Raw genomic sequence first — 18,116 nt, forward strand, 5'->3', positions numbered from 1 at the left:
GTGCAGGTTCAGGTCCTCTAGAGTGGTTGCCACATACTTTTATAAATTTCTCAAAGAGCATAGGTCACTTCTTTACCTTTGGTGTATTGAAGGAAAGGTGTAGAGAAGCTTTTGTATAACACATCATCTTAGAGGATAAAGTATTCAAATTTTCTTCTAAACTTATGGACTTCATCATTGTTATCAACTAGGTAAAAAATGATGGGTTGCATGGTGCCTTCAATCTCCATCACGTGTTCTCCTTCGAAGGGTTGGTGAGATGTTCAGTTGGAACTACCTTGAGCAACTCAAAGTCATTACTAATGGCCAATTTTGATAAAGTATGGACGTGAGCATTTTTTAGATGTTATATATGTGCCAACTCAAACTTTTCAAAGCATGGGAGAAGATCTATAACTTGTTTGAGATATGCTGCAATGCTCTTGTCCATTATGGTGAAGTTCCCATTGACCAGACTCACTACTAGCTATGAATCGTTATTGATGAACATCTTTACTTACATCTCCTTGGCCAATTTGAGGCCAACTAGTAGTGTTTCTTATTCAACAATATTATTGGAGGATTTGAACCTAAACCCCATTGCACAATTAAGCTTATGGCATTTAGAGCTTATTAAGACAACACCTGCCCTGGAACAGGCTTCTCCTAAGAGGTCATCAACCAAAAGGCTCCAAGTAGGGGGCTCAACATGCTCCATCGCCACCTCTACTTGGGGACATGGGTAAATTCTACCACAAAATCTATAAGAACTTGGCCTTTGATGAAAGTTCTTGTCTTATAGAGAATGTTACATTCATTAAGCTTTACAACCCACTTCATTAATCTTCCAGACGATTTTAACTTTTGAAGCACTTGCTTAAGTGGATAGCTGGTTAGTACATCGATGCTATGAGCCTAAATATATGGCTTCAATTTTCTAGGAGCAGTAATGATGGATAAGGTAAGCTTCTCCATATCTGGGTAGCAAGCCTCCACTTGCAAGAGAGCTTTACTCACATAGTAAATAGGTAATTGGTGGTAGCTTCTCTTATAAGAACCAAATTGATGGCTTCTTTCGATATGACTAGATAAAGTAATAGGACCTCATCGACCTTTGTTTTGGATAGGAGAAGTGCCTAAGTTTTTTCACACTTGTCTTTCATTGGAACTTTTCCCCTCTTTGAGAATTTTGAAGAAGGGAACGCATTTGTCGGTGGCTTTAGATATGAATGCTTTCTTTAGGTGCATCAGTTATTTGGTTATCATGCAATACCATGTTAACTAATAAGGGGTTCGACCTTCTTTAAAAAGTTAAGGCAACATTCCTTAGATCTCTTTTGGTTACCTTTAATGATTGCAATGCCATGTTCCCTAGGAAATTTCATGCTTAAATGTTGTATGAGGGTAACAACGCACAATTCCTTCAATGAAGATCTACCTAGGACCTCATAGGAGGCGGACATGTTATTTACTACTAGAAATTCAATGAAGAGGTGAGCTATATGAGGACGTTCTTCCACTTCTTCAATAGGGATAATTTTTCCTCTCGCAACAATCTGGTCGCCAATAAAGCTATATAGCGGAGAAGTTATTGGTTTAGCCCGTAATTCGCTAGCATTTTATTATAAGTGGAACCAAATACGATGTTAACTAATCTTCAATTATCAACTAGCATGGACTTTAACCCAGTGTGAACTACCACGACCCTAACCACTAGGGCATTATAGTGCAAGTAATGTACACCTATTGTGTCCTCTTGGGTGAAAATAATATGTGGCATATTTTTCGCCCTATAGGGGCTGTCGTTAGCTATGTAACTTGTTATTGGAGGATCCTTGTCTCCCTAGTATAGCTTTTTTTGTGCATTCCAAGACTCTCCTGCTACATATAGACTCCAATGATAGTGTACATCCCTCAGATAGATGCGTTGTCCACTTTAGTTGGGGGTCCTTTTTTTGCGTTTAACCATTTTTAGGTCTATCTCTATCCTCATCCCTTCTATGCTAAGGAAAATGGTACCTAAGAGGTCACTTCACCTCATCTCGCTTGGGCTGATGAGATTGCCTAGGTAGAGATGTATTCCTTTTGGAAGATGATTCTTTCTTAGGCTTACAAAAATTATTTCACTTCGTGGATTGAGGTATGTCTCTACAATAACTCTATGGTAGGTGCAATAGGGTTGTCCATCATCGTAAGACCTATTTCTAGGCTCATTACCTTTTCCCCAATCCCTTTGGTAGGTGGGTCTTTTCGGAGTATCTTCTGGTTTCGCATGGCCACGAGGGCCAATCTCGTCATAGGATAAGGTTGAACGGCATTTAAAGTGGCTATGGCTAAGGCTTAGCCTGATGTAGGGATTGCTACATGTCCAGTTTGGGTCTATTGTTAGTTTACCAATGAGAGATATGGCCTGTTTCTATTTGACTTTGAGGCGATGGGAGCCTTTGTACTACTCTATTTCAATAATCAATCACCTCATCACTGATAATTTTGACCTTCTTCGACTTTACCAATTCATCAATGGTGGTAGGATTAGTTTCAAACATTTGTCCAGAATATGGTGTTCATGTTGTGGCCACTTTTAAGGCTAAAAGAGCTTATCTATCAGTGACCTTTCCACAATAGGACATTTCATTAGTAAAATGAGCCAAGTAGCTTTTCAACGTTTCTTAGGCTGCTTATCTCATGTCTTGGAGACGTTGAATGAGAGGTTCTCCATCATTATTGGCTAAATATTGATTCAAAAGTCTTTTTAATGTCCGATCAACTTTTGATGCTTCTTACTAGAATTTTACTATACCAAACCTCAGCCGATCCACTAAGAGTTAAGTGTAAAGCCCTGCATTTCAGCACTAGGGAGGTATTTCTCAAACTCATACGGGTTTTGTAATTATTGAGGTGCTTCCTTGGATAACCTTTTTCCTCCCACAAAGGTATTTTTAGAAATATGAAATCACTTAGCATATGGGCACTTCAAAATTTTTGGGACAGGGGAGGTTATTATCATCGTTGTCAAGTTCATATGACCAACATGATCATCAGAGTCTTCCTATCAGCTTGATATTGAAGTGGCGGTTGGGATGGACCTACTTGGCTTTTTAAGTTTGCTTTATTTCTCTTCTCATGCCTATTTCTAGGCAAGGAAACTTATTGCATATTTTGATCTTGCATTTGTTCAGGAGGCTTAGCTATAGAAGGTGGTAGCTGAGGCTTATTCCTAAGTACGTTGGGACTAATTCTATAAAAAACACTAGAGGAACTTTGATGCCTCTATTGTCGCTTATTATCAAGAGAAAAATTACCCTTTTTAGAGAGTGGGTCATTGTAGGTCGACTAGATTTGTAATTTGAAGAAACATCCACTTTTACTTCTCTTTCATTAGGGTTAGCATCTCTCATATGCTCACTAGAATATTCTCTTTGGTTTCGTACTCTTTCTTCCTCTTGTTGGTTGAAGAGGCCTGGCTAGGGTATGTTTTGAAACATTTGCATTTGCATGAGGAGCTCTTTCATGGCAGGCATTTTATGTCACGATACTTCTCATATTGGCGACCATTTAGGCCACTTCGAAAGTTAGATGTACAGCTATCTTACCACTTCGACGGTGACGATGGTAAGGCCTTTGGTTGTTGACATGTGTTTGGAGGACATCTTTTTTTGAGATCTCTCCATCATTTGTTTGGTTTGCATCTTTACTAGCACTCATGATAGGTAAATGCCTTATTTGTTTAAAAAAAAGGTCGCTTGAGTGAACTTTTACCTCCAAACACTCATTTTTTCGAGGAATATAAACACGTAAGCTAACAAAAAACACTTAGGGGACACTTCTTCATTTTGAAGCTTCCACTTGTTCTGTCTTTAAAAACAAAACCTTTCTTCAAGGAAGAAGTTGAAGCACTTTTTGACGAAATTTTTTCCATAGGATGCTCATGGTGATAGTGAGACTTTCTACTGACATCATCAATCTATTGACCTCAAAAAATGTTACTTCATGAGGTAAACAAATCACCAGCCCTCTAGTACACATGTAAGCTCCTTTCCTACACGATTGGACAAATCGTTAGTAACCCATAGCCTACACTGGTGGTAGGAAAGGCAGTCATAAGTATTTTAACAATGAAGTCAATGATGGAAAGAAGCATATATGAGTGTGGAAAGTGTGAAGGTAATTGGGTGAGAGTATATATAATGTTGAGAGAGAGAGAGAGAGAGAGAGAGAGAGAGAGAGAGAGAGAGAGAAATCTTACAAAATTTGGGAATAAAAATTGCATTCCCCTTTTCTTGAGCTAGAGGTGGGTTATATAATAGTATGGCTAAAGTGTTAGTAGTTGGATGAAGAATAAGTGGTTTCATCCTGACGATCGAAGCGTCCTATCATATATTATCACATCAAATATCCTAGGCCTTGTACCATTTAATGTTATTTGATCGAAGTGTTTCTTGGGATGAGTTATATTAATTAGGAGAAATGATAAGAGATGCTTTGTAGAATAGGAAGCTTCTAACTCATTTATGTGGGCTTCTGTCTCACATAGAGCTTTAGTTGTAACACATGTAGATAGCTTCTCTATTATTTGAATGTAGCAAGATGTGCCTTGCTTTTGTAATTTTACTTCAGATATTAGTAAGCTTTGGTTGGAGCACCTATATTACCTCCCTTGTGTGGAGTGTGGGCCTTGATGAGGTATACCTAGGTTGCTGCTATGTGGCCGCCATGTGCGCTCTTCGTGGGCTTTGTGAGGTGCCATGCGAACTTATTCTTGAACCATGGTGGTGAGTTGTAGCAAGTATTAATAGCTTTATCATCAATACTCTATTTTTATCCTTAACACTATAATTAAGCTTCAAAGAAACATGTGAAAAATCCAATGAATATCCAATAAAATCCACATTCCTCGATTATAGATTTTCTAAAATCGATTCTTAAAATAGTCATTTTAAGTTCAATGGACACCTTTGCACCACTTAGAATTGCTTATTTTGGATTGTATGCTTATATAGTATATTTTACCATTATAAAATAACATTTTGTAATAAACAAAATGTAGTTTTATTTATTTGCATTTGTTTAATATTGATTATACAAATAAATGTAATATGATCACTTGTGATAATATAAGTTAGGTGTTTGAACGAAAAAACATAGCATGACAAAATATGTTTTGATCGTAATAATTTGTTCACTACTAATGTAGAAGTGTTGTGACCTTGTCATGGATGATTGTACTGATGATTGATTCAAATTTGCGATTTGTCCATATCGTATAAATAGTTAAATGTGACACTAATACACTTCTAGTGTATTGAATATAACACATGTCAAATTTAATTCTATAGCATGGCCTACAAAGAATTAAATTTCAGTTGATCGTCGAGTATTTTATCTAAATCCCTTGACATGGTATTACGTAGTTATTCGTGAATTTACGATTCTTTGATTATCAATGGGTAAGATTAATTTAAATTATAACACATCTAGATGAGTTGAGAGCTTGAGAACAAGTAGAGTAGAGAACAAGAGTTCGTATCGAGAACTGTCACTATGAAAATTGGATAAAGGGACTACTTAAATATTTTTTGTTGAACGGTTAAAATTTTAGCTAAACGTCTAATAACGACTAAAGTTTGACACCTTTGATTAGTTCACTAGATAGTTGAAGAAAATGATACTTAAGTCAATAAGAATAATTAGTGGATCAAAATGATCATTTTTGCTCATACCTAATTATTGGATCTTAAATGAGAATAAAATATATGTATGATAGTTCAAATGAATGTATTAACGATTTATTGACTTTTGTGATCTTATGTATTTTGAGAATGTAGTCTTTTGCTGTTAGTTAAAAAAAGTAATTAGATTGAGTGGTCTAGAGTTGATTAGAAAATATCAAATTATTGAAGTTCAAATAATATATGTCGGATTAGATCTTTGTGAAAGCTGTATGAAGTATTGGTACTTAATTGTAATTTCTATAAACGTTTTCTGCTTAATTGTATTTACTATAAAAAATTTGGTCTTAGTTGTAATTTCATTGAAATTTGTAAACTTATTGTGTTATAATTGAACTTATAGTATTGCACTTAATACAAAGTTTTGTTTCCAACTATTCTAGTGGCATATATGTATGGTGCGAGACATGTAGATCTAGACTTGGTACTTAGCCTCTGTTGGACAATCATTAAAAAAGGTTTTTGAATAAAATGAATTTTGAAATAGTAAATTATTATTTTTTGAGAAAATGTATAGTCAAAAAGTAGAAAAATATTTTGAATTCACGTATAAATTATTTTATAGTGAGAATGTGTAATTGAAATTGAGTTTGAGAAAAAATAATTGTTTTAATTGTTGTTTCTTTCAAAGGCTAAATTTCAAATACATTTAGTTCATGTCAAAATCATGTCTAGTCTTTGCTTGCACGCTAAGTGCTAATGGTGATCCCGGTGAGTGAATTAATTTATGCTCATTGTCATACTCAATTATGTGTATGATAAAATATATTATGAAAACTGTTATGTCTCATTCAACGAGACACCAAAAATTTATCACCTGACTGCCATATAATAAGCAAACTCAAGTCCGCACTTCACATCCGTATTCTACATGGCCTATTCGAGGCCTTCAATAGGCGAAGTGATGTATTTTACCAAACTCCCGTGTAGAGGCTGAACCCTCCATGGACAAGGTGAGACGATATGATGCAATGTGTTAAAGCACCAATTCGAAGCGAATAGTCTATAGGCATGTGAGACGCCTTCACTAGATCCCCCATGCAAAATCTTCTATAATTGATTAATGTGAGCTCTCTGTAGCAATCACCTTATCAAGTCAACTTATTTATCTACTCTTTTGATGCCAGGTTTTGGTCATAGGGTGACTACTTTAGCGAAACATTAAATATCCCTGAGCCTAGGATTGATGGAATGACTCTTATACAAGCATCGACTATCTATGAAACCACGTGTCTCTTCATCCAAGATAATCATTACACCTCTTCAACTATAAAAAGCTCACACTTTGTATCATTTGAATGTAATGCGATTTTACATACTCAGGTAATATTGCTCATATTGCTCTCTCCCATATTTGTTTTCCTATTAACCAACGGTACCCGAACATTATTGTGACTTACATCTCTTGCATGTTCCACACCCAAATATGTTACGTAAATTGATTGTCTTGACCGTTAGAGTGCTCAAAATGCCTCCCCTGCCACCAGAGAAGGCTACGTGCTCCCACAGTTATCCATGTGCATCTGAGATAAGCTACGTAGATGTGAGTGGAGCTGAAATTTTTTGATCATGTCATCCATTTTATGATAGGGCATTTGTTGAATATCAAAAGGACTAGATTCTATATCCTGGAACATGATGAAAAAATATAGGCCCATGGACTGTGAACTTTAAATCTTCCTCCTCACTAAGCTCGGGAGAACATCTGTGGTGACCAAAGATGAAGTCAAGAAGCTCAAGAATTTCATTCTAAGCAAGCAACCAAACTTGGACTATATATCCTCTTTCGTTGTTATCAGTGTTCACGTTTGGGGTTGCCTAGCAAAATCAGCCGCTGCTCTCAGACTGCAAGAGGTTGATGCTGTCAAGCCGGAATACTTCTCCTTTGCAGCAAATTGTCCTAATGCTTATTTCGACCTGTGTAGTATTAGTGATTGCAGACTCAAAACATGGAGAATTAATAGGGCATGAGGGCTTTCTGGTTTCTGCAAAATTGATGAGAAAGGTAATTCAGAACATTGTTTACAATGAAAATCGGGTAATATCTGCTGCAGACTGGCCAATCGAATATGCAAAATGGAACAAAAAGCGGGTGTTCTCAGTGGTTGGATCACCGAGACTCAATTTATATGATGCAGATTTTGGTTGGGGAAAGGCCAAAAAATATGAATTTGGTTCACATTGACAAAGGATCATTCATGTCCTTTTGTAAGTCTAGCGAACTTCATGGAGGTTTTGAGATTGGTCTGTCAAGGCCAAATATTGAAATGGATGCTTTTGCAATAGTCTTCACTGAAGGCCTCAACAATATGACCCTAGAGTAAGGGATGTGTAATATTGAAAGAAGCTTGTTGGGTTTTTAATATCCAATAAATCATGAGCTATGATGTTGACATGGGAAATATATTTCATATGCCTAGGTCGATGAATGAAATAAGTCCAACAACCAAATTCATGAGCTACATCCGGTCCAGTTGTATTCCCTTTTGGATGGTTTAAATCTTGACCTCGTTTACTTTTCTTATTGGTCCAATTAAAAGCCTAAACCCTAGACTATTTATAAGACTACAACCTTAGCTATTTTCAAGCGTGATTTGTGAGAAAATAAGTGGAAATTCGGCTGCCCCTTTGGTGTGTCAAAAATAGCCCTTTTGAAGTGCAAAATTTGGTTGATTACTTTGTGTAGTTGATGGTTCCTTTATACCCCACCTTTGTGATGTATTCTCCTTGTCTTTGTGGTCATAGATTATCACTGTTTCTTGTCCTTTGTAGGTAAGATTGAATAGTAACCGAGCTGAATTATATTGGTTGTGGATAGGAGCCGATTGGATTGGTCGTTGGTAAAGAAAGGTACATTAAACTGAGCTCAGAAAACACCGAATTGAAGATTCTTGAAGAGAGCTTAGGCAACAGTGCCCCTTAAACTTGCTTATTGAATATTATGCTCTTTATAATTAAACTATGAATTACTAGAAGAGGCGGTTCTAAACTTGGTTTTTCACTTTCATGCATCCAAGTACTTGGGTCTAGGCTTGGGCAAAAAAAGGGGCTATTAGTTTGGTTTGATTTTTTTACACAAAACCAACTTGGGTGGGTTTGGTCCACAGTTTGAAGCATCAGAGCGTTGCGGAACCGAAACAGCCCAACCCACCACTTAATTTATTTTTTTTAAAATTAAGATTAGAACTCAGAGAGTCAGAAGATAAGTAGATAACCCTAAATCGAAATGGGGAATGTGGACAATGTCAATCAAATGTTGATTGCTACCGTGTTTGATCCAAATGGGAATATGACATTTATGAATTTACTTAGACAATTAACAGGTTGTGTCCTTGTTGGTTAGATTATTGGCCGTTAAATTATGAATTTAACATTTAACAGGTTGCTGTTTAACTGTTAGATTATAGGCTGTTAGATTATTAATTTGATATTTATGGTTATGGTGTATTTGATTATTATTTTTTTTCCTCACAGTTTTTGCCTATCTCTTTCCTAATTATGTGACAAATGACATTTGAAAATTATGATACCTTGACTTCGAATTGTTGATTGTTATATGACAAACTGAAATTTAATTGGCCATGTATTGAGGCCACAGATTAAATTAATAATTGCAGTTATGTGTATGCTCTTTATTTGAAGGCTTTCCTTAAACTGCTTGTAAGTTAAATTGAAAGTATAATAATTATATGATGCATGCAGAAGAGATATTACATGGGAAGACGATTAAAATGAAATAGGAAAAGAGAGTCCACTACAACAAAATAGACTTTTCTTAGCGTGCATTGCACGCCGTAAAAAACAGTTTACGGCGTGCGGGTGCATGCCGTATAAAGCAATGCCGTAAAAACTGATTACTTTTTACGACGTGCAATGTACGCCGTCTACGCACGCCGTTTTATCTTTTACAGCATGCATCTAAACGCCGTAAAAGAATATTCTCAACTTTTTACAGCGTGCACGCTGTAAAAATATAGTCATGTACGGCGCCCAGGTGCACACCGTAAATAACGTAAATAGCCCTAAAAGGATATTCATGGCGTGCATCTGCACGCCATAAATAAAATTATCTTATTACGGTGTGCGACAAGTACGCTGTAAATAAAGTTAATTATCTTATTGCAGTGTGCTGTTGCACACCGTAAAAATTAACATAATTTTTTAAAAATTTGTCGATTTAGTTAATTTCCAGTGCACCTAAAAATATAAATCCAAACAAAATTCCATAACATGGTTCCGTGCACCCCACGAAGAGAACTAAAGAAGAAATTTACAAGACACGAGCTACATTCAAATCCATAACTCATTGCATAATGTAAAGAGAAACTTATACAAGTACTTTGAAATAAGAACTAAAGGAAAATTGCAATAATTTCTAAACATAACATCATGACTCATAGGAAATGAATAATAAAGTTTCAAGACCGTAAATTTTAAAAACTTTACACACATACACACACAAAAGGCAAATTTACTTTTAAGATCTTTCCATTAATCCACGGCATAAGACACCACCAATTACCATCATCCATCTGGTTTGCATTAATCTGTAAATAAAATCCTAAAAAGGGTAAGTATTTCGAAATATACAAAGTGAGATACATGCAATTCAATCTCAAAAAATATTAATAACAATACCAAACAATCCGTACCACATTTTATAGTAAGCAACCAAACCAGATCGAATGGAAAGCTCTGTACATTTCTATATAGCATTCAAAACAAATTCATCTCAATACTTCTCAAAAAGTGTTATATCGAATCAACCACCCATCAACTTCTTGATTTTAAACAACCTAGTCTTCAATTGAGATTGAATGTAAATGTAAATGGAATTAAACTAGAAAAGAAGTCAAGCATACCTTTGTTGTGATTACAACGAATCCACTTCGATGTACCTAATGGGCCATTGTATTGTACTTCCTAATGCATCTTCAAGAAGAAAAAGCTCACGTGTAGGACAATATAAACTGATGTTATCAATCACTTCATTAACAAGTGGTAAATGATGCACTAAATCACTTGGATTTGTTGATGCGATTTCACCTTTTGCAACAATATCAGCTTTCCCAAACCAAGATAACAATTTGCATTTCTTATTTTGAAGGTTATCTGAACCATTCAAGCTTCTGTTTCTAAGCTGTAAAATTCATATGCAATTATACAATTTATTATTTTGAATATAGAAAGTATATGTAATTTAGAATAACATTCAGCTTTTTTTGCTTACATCATCTTCTTGTACAACAATCTTACTCTTCATTTGAAACAAAGCTTTTAATTCTTTAATTTCATCTCTCAATTCTTGGACTTGAGTTTGCAAGTTATGATTGTGCACGAAAGCATTCAACTTTGAAGGAGTTGCACCGAAACCAAAACCTTTTACTCGTCCGCGACGTTCTGGACCAACAACTCTAGCAACACCATCATCTTTGAGGGAGTGTTGGTCCAGAGAGGTAACTGTCTCTGAACACGCTTTTATTTTGTTCTGATATGGAGAAATAAATTAATAGGCTACAATTATAAATCTAAGCTTTGAGTTATCAAATATTACTAAAAGCAATATTGTTGCCAATATTTTCCCAGCTGATTCATTAATAGGCAAACCATTTCTTCGTGTATGTCCTCGAATATGACCATCATCTCTTGTTATGGAATCTGGGTCTTCACTTTCGGCACGCTACATTTTACATATTTCATATATGTGATAACGTATATGTTTATAATTTTTCTAGCAAATTTAACTTTGAATTTAACAAATTTTTTCCATTTCAGCTTCTAAAGGAGCAAACCCCTTTCTACTTGTTGTCTGCATTATAGTTTGATTTGCTCTCATCTTTTAGAATCCTTCACTTTTTTCCTACAAAATTAATTAGTACTGTGTAAGCAAAACTTTTATTAGGAATGTAGAGCAAATACAATAAATAATGTAGTTATTAGTACCTGATACGGTTGCGAATTGTGTTCTTTGACAAATGCTTGCCATTTTTCTATTGATTCAACATTATCGGGCTTGAGGAGAGCAGCAGCTAGTGTCATGCCAATTGTTTTCCCTCTGTCATTGATTGCTTTAAGCACGTTAGATCGATGATCTCGCTTCTTTCCCATTTTTTGCATTATGTATTTTCTATGACAAGTATCAACATCAAACTTTTGCTGCATCAATGTACACAATATTAATAGTAAATTAATTTAAATTATATAAGAAACGTGGAGTATATATTACCTGCACAAGCTCCTATATGTCATCGAGAAGACTTTCGCTGATATCTTTCCAATTTTTCCATGTAATTGGTATAAGTTCTCTAACTGTGGTCCCAATAAATGATGATAACGAAAGAGTTCTCTAGTAGAGTTTAACGAAAGAGTTCTCCAGTAGAGTTTAACGAAAGAGTTCTCTAGTTGAACTTTTACAAATTGGCTGCCCTCTTTCGTTAAACTCTACTGGTACTTTTGCACATTTTCCCTTGTTGAGATAATTCAATTTTGCTCAACCCCTTCCCTTTTTTCCTTTTCCAGTAGCACTAGCACTATTTGGTAACACTTCTACATCATGTTGAACCTCATTTTCTTGTATGTTTGGAATAGAATTAGAACCTCCTTCTGATATTCTTATCCCTTCATTCCCTTCTTTTGTAGCAGCAACTTTTGAAGCTTTTTTAGCTCGTTTTGCTTTTTTACAGCATTGATTAGATGACTGCATTAAACAAATAAGAGAAACAAGCAATGTATTACTTTAATTTACTTTTTAATCATTAATAATTATTATATATACAATCTGGAAACTTACTTCACCAGGGTTTGTCATCTTTTGTCCACTCGTACGAACATTCACATCTACAAAACTCAGCTTTCGTCATTTATATCTACAAAAATAAAGCAAGACATAATCAAATTAGAGACATTACAGACATTAGCATCAACACGATATCACATAAATAGTAAATTAAAACAGAGCAAGAACGAATCTTAAAGATATACAATTACCATATTCAATATCAATGCCCTCACAATCATGTCTTACATAACTTTCATCTTCAACGATCGTATCAAGTCTTAATGTATCTAATGTGGATGGAATATAAGCCTCCTCATCATAATTTTATAACTCATGAAATCCTCTTGCAGGTGCCTTTAATACAATATACCAACTAGATGAATCGCTTTCTCTAGAATAAAAAACTTGTTTTGCTTGTGATGCTAAAATAAATGAATCTCTTTCAAATTGATGTTGTCCTCTATAAAGATTTACTAATGTAAATCCTTCTTCAATTTTGACTCCACTATCTATATTTGCCCAATCACAATAACACAAAGGAGCTTTAAAACTACGATAATCTAGTAAAATTATGTCTATGATAACCCCATGATAAGATATTTTACCAACTACATGGCTTGTATCCTTCACGCTAACCGACAAATAGTTTGTGCTTCAATAGAAACACCACTGTTTTGTGCACTTCTACTAACATCGGTTGTATGAAATCGATGTCCATTGATAACATAACTAGAATGTGATATCACATCATATCTAGGCCGGCATGAAAGCCATTTCAATGTATTAGACATGTTACAATTGTCTTGTTTGCCTTTCTTCGCAAACCATGAAGTGAAAGTCTCCATATGTCTCATTTGTAATAAGGATTCATTTTGACAATACGGCTATCTGAATTCTTAATCTTCTCTTTATGCATCCTAAATGAAAATAAAATAAACAAATAGTAAGAGAAGTTTATGAGAATTCAATGTTAAACTAATAAATTAACTAACTTCATTACATTATATATGGCTCAACTGTAACGCTATTAAATAGCACATAACGATGAACGACCTCTAACATTTCTGGACTCAAAGTCTTTGACTTTCCTTCAGAAATTGGACGTCCATCAATAATTGTTTCATTCTCAAAATCCTCATTTCGAGTATGTCGAACACTTACTTCAGCAGCTTGTTTCATGTAAACACTACAAAAATGCATACATTCATCGACTAAATAATGCTCTGCTATGCAGCCCTCAGGTCTTGAATGATTTTTCACATATCCTTTAAGTATTTTCATAAACCTAATAAATCATAAAATAGTCATGAGATATCTAAGGAATTAGAAGAAGATAGTTTGAATACTTAGAAAAGTATAATAGTAATTTACCTCTCAACTGGATACATCCAACGATATTGCACAGGTCCACCAATGTGAACCTCACGCCCAAGGTGGATGGTTAAATGAATCATTATGTCAAAAAAGGATGAAGGAAAATACCTTTCTAGCATACACAAGTCACAGCAACATCCTCCTCAAGTTTTTCTAATTTATTTTTATCGATGACTCTTTGACAGATTTCGTTGAAAAATGCACATAGTCGAAAAATTGTAGTTCTTAGTTCTCTAGGTAAAAGCCCTCGTAATGCAACTGATAGCAATTGTTGTATGAGCACATGGCAATCATGAGTTTTCAGATTCAAAATCCTATAATTTGCTAATGATACACACTTTGAAATGTTAGAGCTATAACCATAAGGTAATTTTAAATCAAATAGCCTCTTACAAAATAATTCTTTCTCTTTTTTGGATAGCATATATGATGCGGCGAGGAGGTAATATGTATTTCCTTTCAATTCTGGATGAAGATCCTTTCTAATACCCATATTGATTAAATCCTTACGAAAATTTAACCCATCTTTTGATTTTCCCTTCACATGCAAAATAGTTCCAAGTATACTTTCGCAAACATTCTTCTCAATGTGCATTACATCCAAATTATGACGCAAAAATAGTATCTGAAAAATAACAACATAAATTTAGGAAAAAGAAAAGTTTAAGCAAAGAAATAAATAATTCACAATAGTTTAAAGTGACCAATCTCCCAATATGGTAGTTCAAAGAATATTGACTTTTTTTTCCAAGGAAAATTAGAATCTGATTTTTTTAGTTGTCTTTTTTTTTTCCAGCTTTTCCCCAATTATTGCTAATATTCTTGATTGAACACATCACTTCTCGACATGTTAATATTTTAGGACTAGGCCTACACTCATTGTTTCCATCAAACCATGCTTCTTTCGACCGATAAGGGTTATTATGTGCAAGAAATCTTCTGTGACCCATGTACGATAACTTTCGACTACATGTCAACCATTTTGCACATGTGGATAAATCACATATTGGACATCCTGCTTCCCCTTTCGTAGGATATCCTGATAAGTTCCCATAAGCCGGAAGATTATTAATTGTCCACATCAACACAGCTTTCAAATTGAATGTGGACTTGGTAAATGCATCATATACTTCAACACCAATATTCCACATCTCCTTTAAGTCTTCTATTAGTGGATCTAGATACACATCTATATCATTTCCAGGTTGCTTGGGACTTGGGATTAATAAAGTCAACAACAAATTTTCCTTACACATGCATATCCAAGGAGGGAGATTATATGTAACTAGTATCACTGGCCAACAACTATACCTAGAACTTAGGTCACCAAAGGGATTAAATCCATTAGAAGAAAGGCCAAGCCTAAGATTTTGTGGTTCTGAAGCAAAACAAGGCCATTTTTGATCAATTCTCACCTATGCTAACGAATCAACTGGATGACGCATTTTTCCATCTAGACTTTTGTGATTTGAGTGCCGTATTAACTATTCTGCCTTATCAAGTGACCTAAACATTCTTATAAATCGTGGTATAATCGAAAAATATCACAAAACCTTTGCAAGTATCCCTTTTTTAATCTTCTTAGTCCGTTCATTGACTTTTCATCGCGAAGATGTACATTTAGGACATGTCTCCAAATTCTCTAGATCATTTCTAAACAAACAGCAATCATTTACGCACATACCCTAAATCAAAGGTTTTCAATAACTTTTTTGTGGAATTGAAAGAATTAGGAAGGGTGTTCCCATGTGGTAGCATATCTTGAATAATATCAAAAAGTTCATTGAAACCGTTGTCAGATATGCCATATGTAGCTTTAAGCTTGTATAAGACAACGGTTGCAGATATCCTTGTATACTCTGTGCAACTAGGATATAAAGGAATTTCTACGCCCTCATAAAAATTTGAAAAGTCTTTCTCTCTATCTTCATTCTCGGGTTGTACAATATTGTCATCCTGAAAAAATGCATCTCTATACATCCTATACGTCTCTAAATTTTCACGTCTTGAGGAGGCAATGATGCTGCATTTGATTTTTCCCCATGAAACACCCAGGTAGTATGCTTAGGATCCATGCCATTAATGATCAAATGCCCATACATTGTATCAAAATGTTGGTGGAATAGGTTTTTGCAACATTTGTAAGGGCATATGACATTTTTTGGATTCCTGCATTGGCTTGCACCATATTTGCAAATTTTCTTGCACCACGTTGATATGCCTCTGAAACTCTACGGAAAAATGTTAAATAAGTCGTCTAAAAAGCATTTGTAGACATATTTTAAAATATTCTAAATTTAAGAGAATAAGATAACCTTGATAAGTGTACCCAATCTTTATCCATGATAATATACCAACACTACTACGTTATAATCTGTTATGACACAGTGAAAACGATTTTATTAGGACATCATAGAAATGAAGTTCCAATTAGGTAAGTCATTTTGGCAATAAAGCTTCACACAAACTGAAATTACAAAAAATTAATTCAAACCTCAATTGAAATAGGCGAAATTGAAACAGTCATATTATATGTATGACCAAAAACCTGCTTAGTCATGATAGCTTAGTCAATAATATTGTCTGAAGAAAAAATCAAGGTTGGTGTTACTTCAATTACTTCAGCCCTGATAATTCATGGATCTCCGAATCAAGGAGTTTCTTTGAACGAGACCAGAAATTACTCGTCTTTAAACAAGACCAGAAAATACTCGTATGCTAATAAAGGTCAGACACTATGAGGTGCCAATGATTAAGGCTGTAACTATATGATTCTTGTATTGGCAAATGGATAAAAAAAACTGATCTTCACGGATCTAATACTGGCTAGTGAACATTTTATCCTTTTGAACTAGGTGGACAAGGATTATACAGAAACATAAAAGGAAAGAATCATTTTCAGCCTACTGAGACTCAAGAAAACTAAATTTATATACATTTAATAGCTTAGTCAATAATACAACTAAATTAATTCAAAAAATTAATGTCATATTTATCTCCCCGCTTGTATTATGCAGGTTACTAATGCTTTTGAGTTTGATAAGAAAGCTGGTTGGAAGACCAAACACCCAAATAGTTACATTTACTTTGAGAATGGGGGACAGGGCATACAGACCCATCAGTGTTCAACCCCACATCATTCAATGCCACGCAGTGGGTCCCTGTGGCTAAAGACAATGGATTTTCAAGAGTTACACTAACTGCAAAACACCATGATGGGTTCTGTCTTTGGCCCTTTGAGTGTACTGATTATTCTATGAAATCTAGCTCTTGGAGGAATGGGGCTGGTGATGTGGTGAAAGAGTTGACAGAAGCTGCCAGGACAGCTGGAGTGCAGTTGGGACTTTAGGTTTTTCCTTGGGATAGACACGAGCCTACCTATGGGGAGACTCTTGAGTACAATGAGTATTATATGGGGCAGATCACTGAGTTGCTCACTAGGTCCAGTAAAATTCTTGCTTTGTGCTTCTTCTGTTGATTTATGATGTGGGTTCTGTTTATATTGAAGTAATTTGGAATTTAACTAAATTTTTGGTATGATGTTGGAATTGTGTTGTTATGGTTTAGGATTGTATTGTGGTGAATATTGTTCAAAATTAAATATTTTTTTCTTCTAACTACGATTAGCCTTTGCAACAACTTGATGCAAAAATGCATACCTTGACACCGTATTACATGAAGAGGTTTGTATAGACGTTCCACCTAATTTTGAGGAGTCATTTGGATTTATAAAGTTTACAAAATTAAAAATAATTCCTTACGAGCTCACTTTGAAAGGTTTTCCGAAGTTGTTTTAAGAATGGGCTATACTCTAAGTCAAGGTGACTAGACTGAGATTTTTAAGCATGCAATGGATGGTCAGATTGCTATGCTTATATTTTATATTGATGATAATTATAATCGGTGATATCTCAATTGAGATAGATGGATTAAATATGTCTCTTGTTAGACATTGTAAACTTAATTACTGCTTGAAGAATAACTTGCAAGTTCAACTGATTAACAGGGCATAATATGAGAAATCCTCCTCAGCCTAGATGGTGAATTTAGTATCCTCTTTTGCTACTTTCTGGCTATTGGGGTGCATAACATTCATTTTCGTCTCAGATGTGTTATCACCTATTGAAACCCCTCCAAATAATTTCCACCATCGAGTTTGAAAGCATTGGACAGATTTTGATTCTTCAACAGAGTTGCCTCCTCCTAGATTATACTATCATCACATTCCCTTGAAGGAGGGAGCATAGTCATTTAGA

General features: G+C 35.0%; 1 pseudogene; it reads left to right on the forward strand.

Moving 5' to 3' along the window:
• Positions 1-4,094: 4,094 nt before the first annotated feature.
• Positions 4,095-8,032, forward strand: LOC111370011 (annotated as a pseudogene).
• Positions 8,033-18,116: the final 10,084 nt, after the last annotated feature.

The sequence above is a fragment of the Olea europaea genome, chromosome 21 (assembly GCF_002742605.1).
Source record: "Olea europaea var. sylvestris chromosome 21, O_europaea_v1, whole genome shotgun sequence".
Classification (NCBI taxonomy): domain Eukaryota; kingdom Viridiplantae; phylum Streptophyta; class Magnoliopsida; order Lamiales; family Oleaceae; genus Olea; species Olea europaea.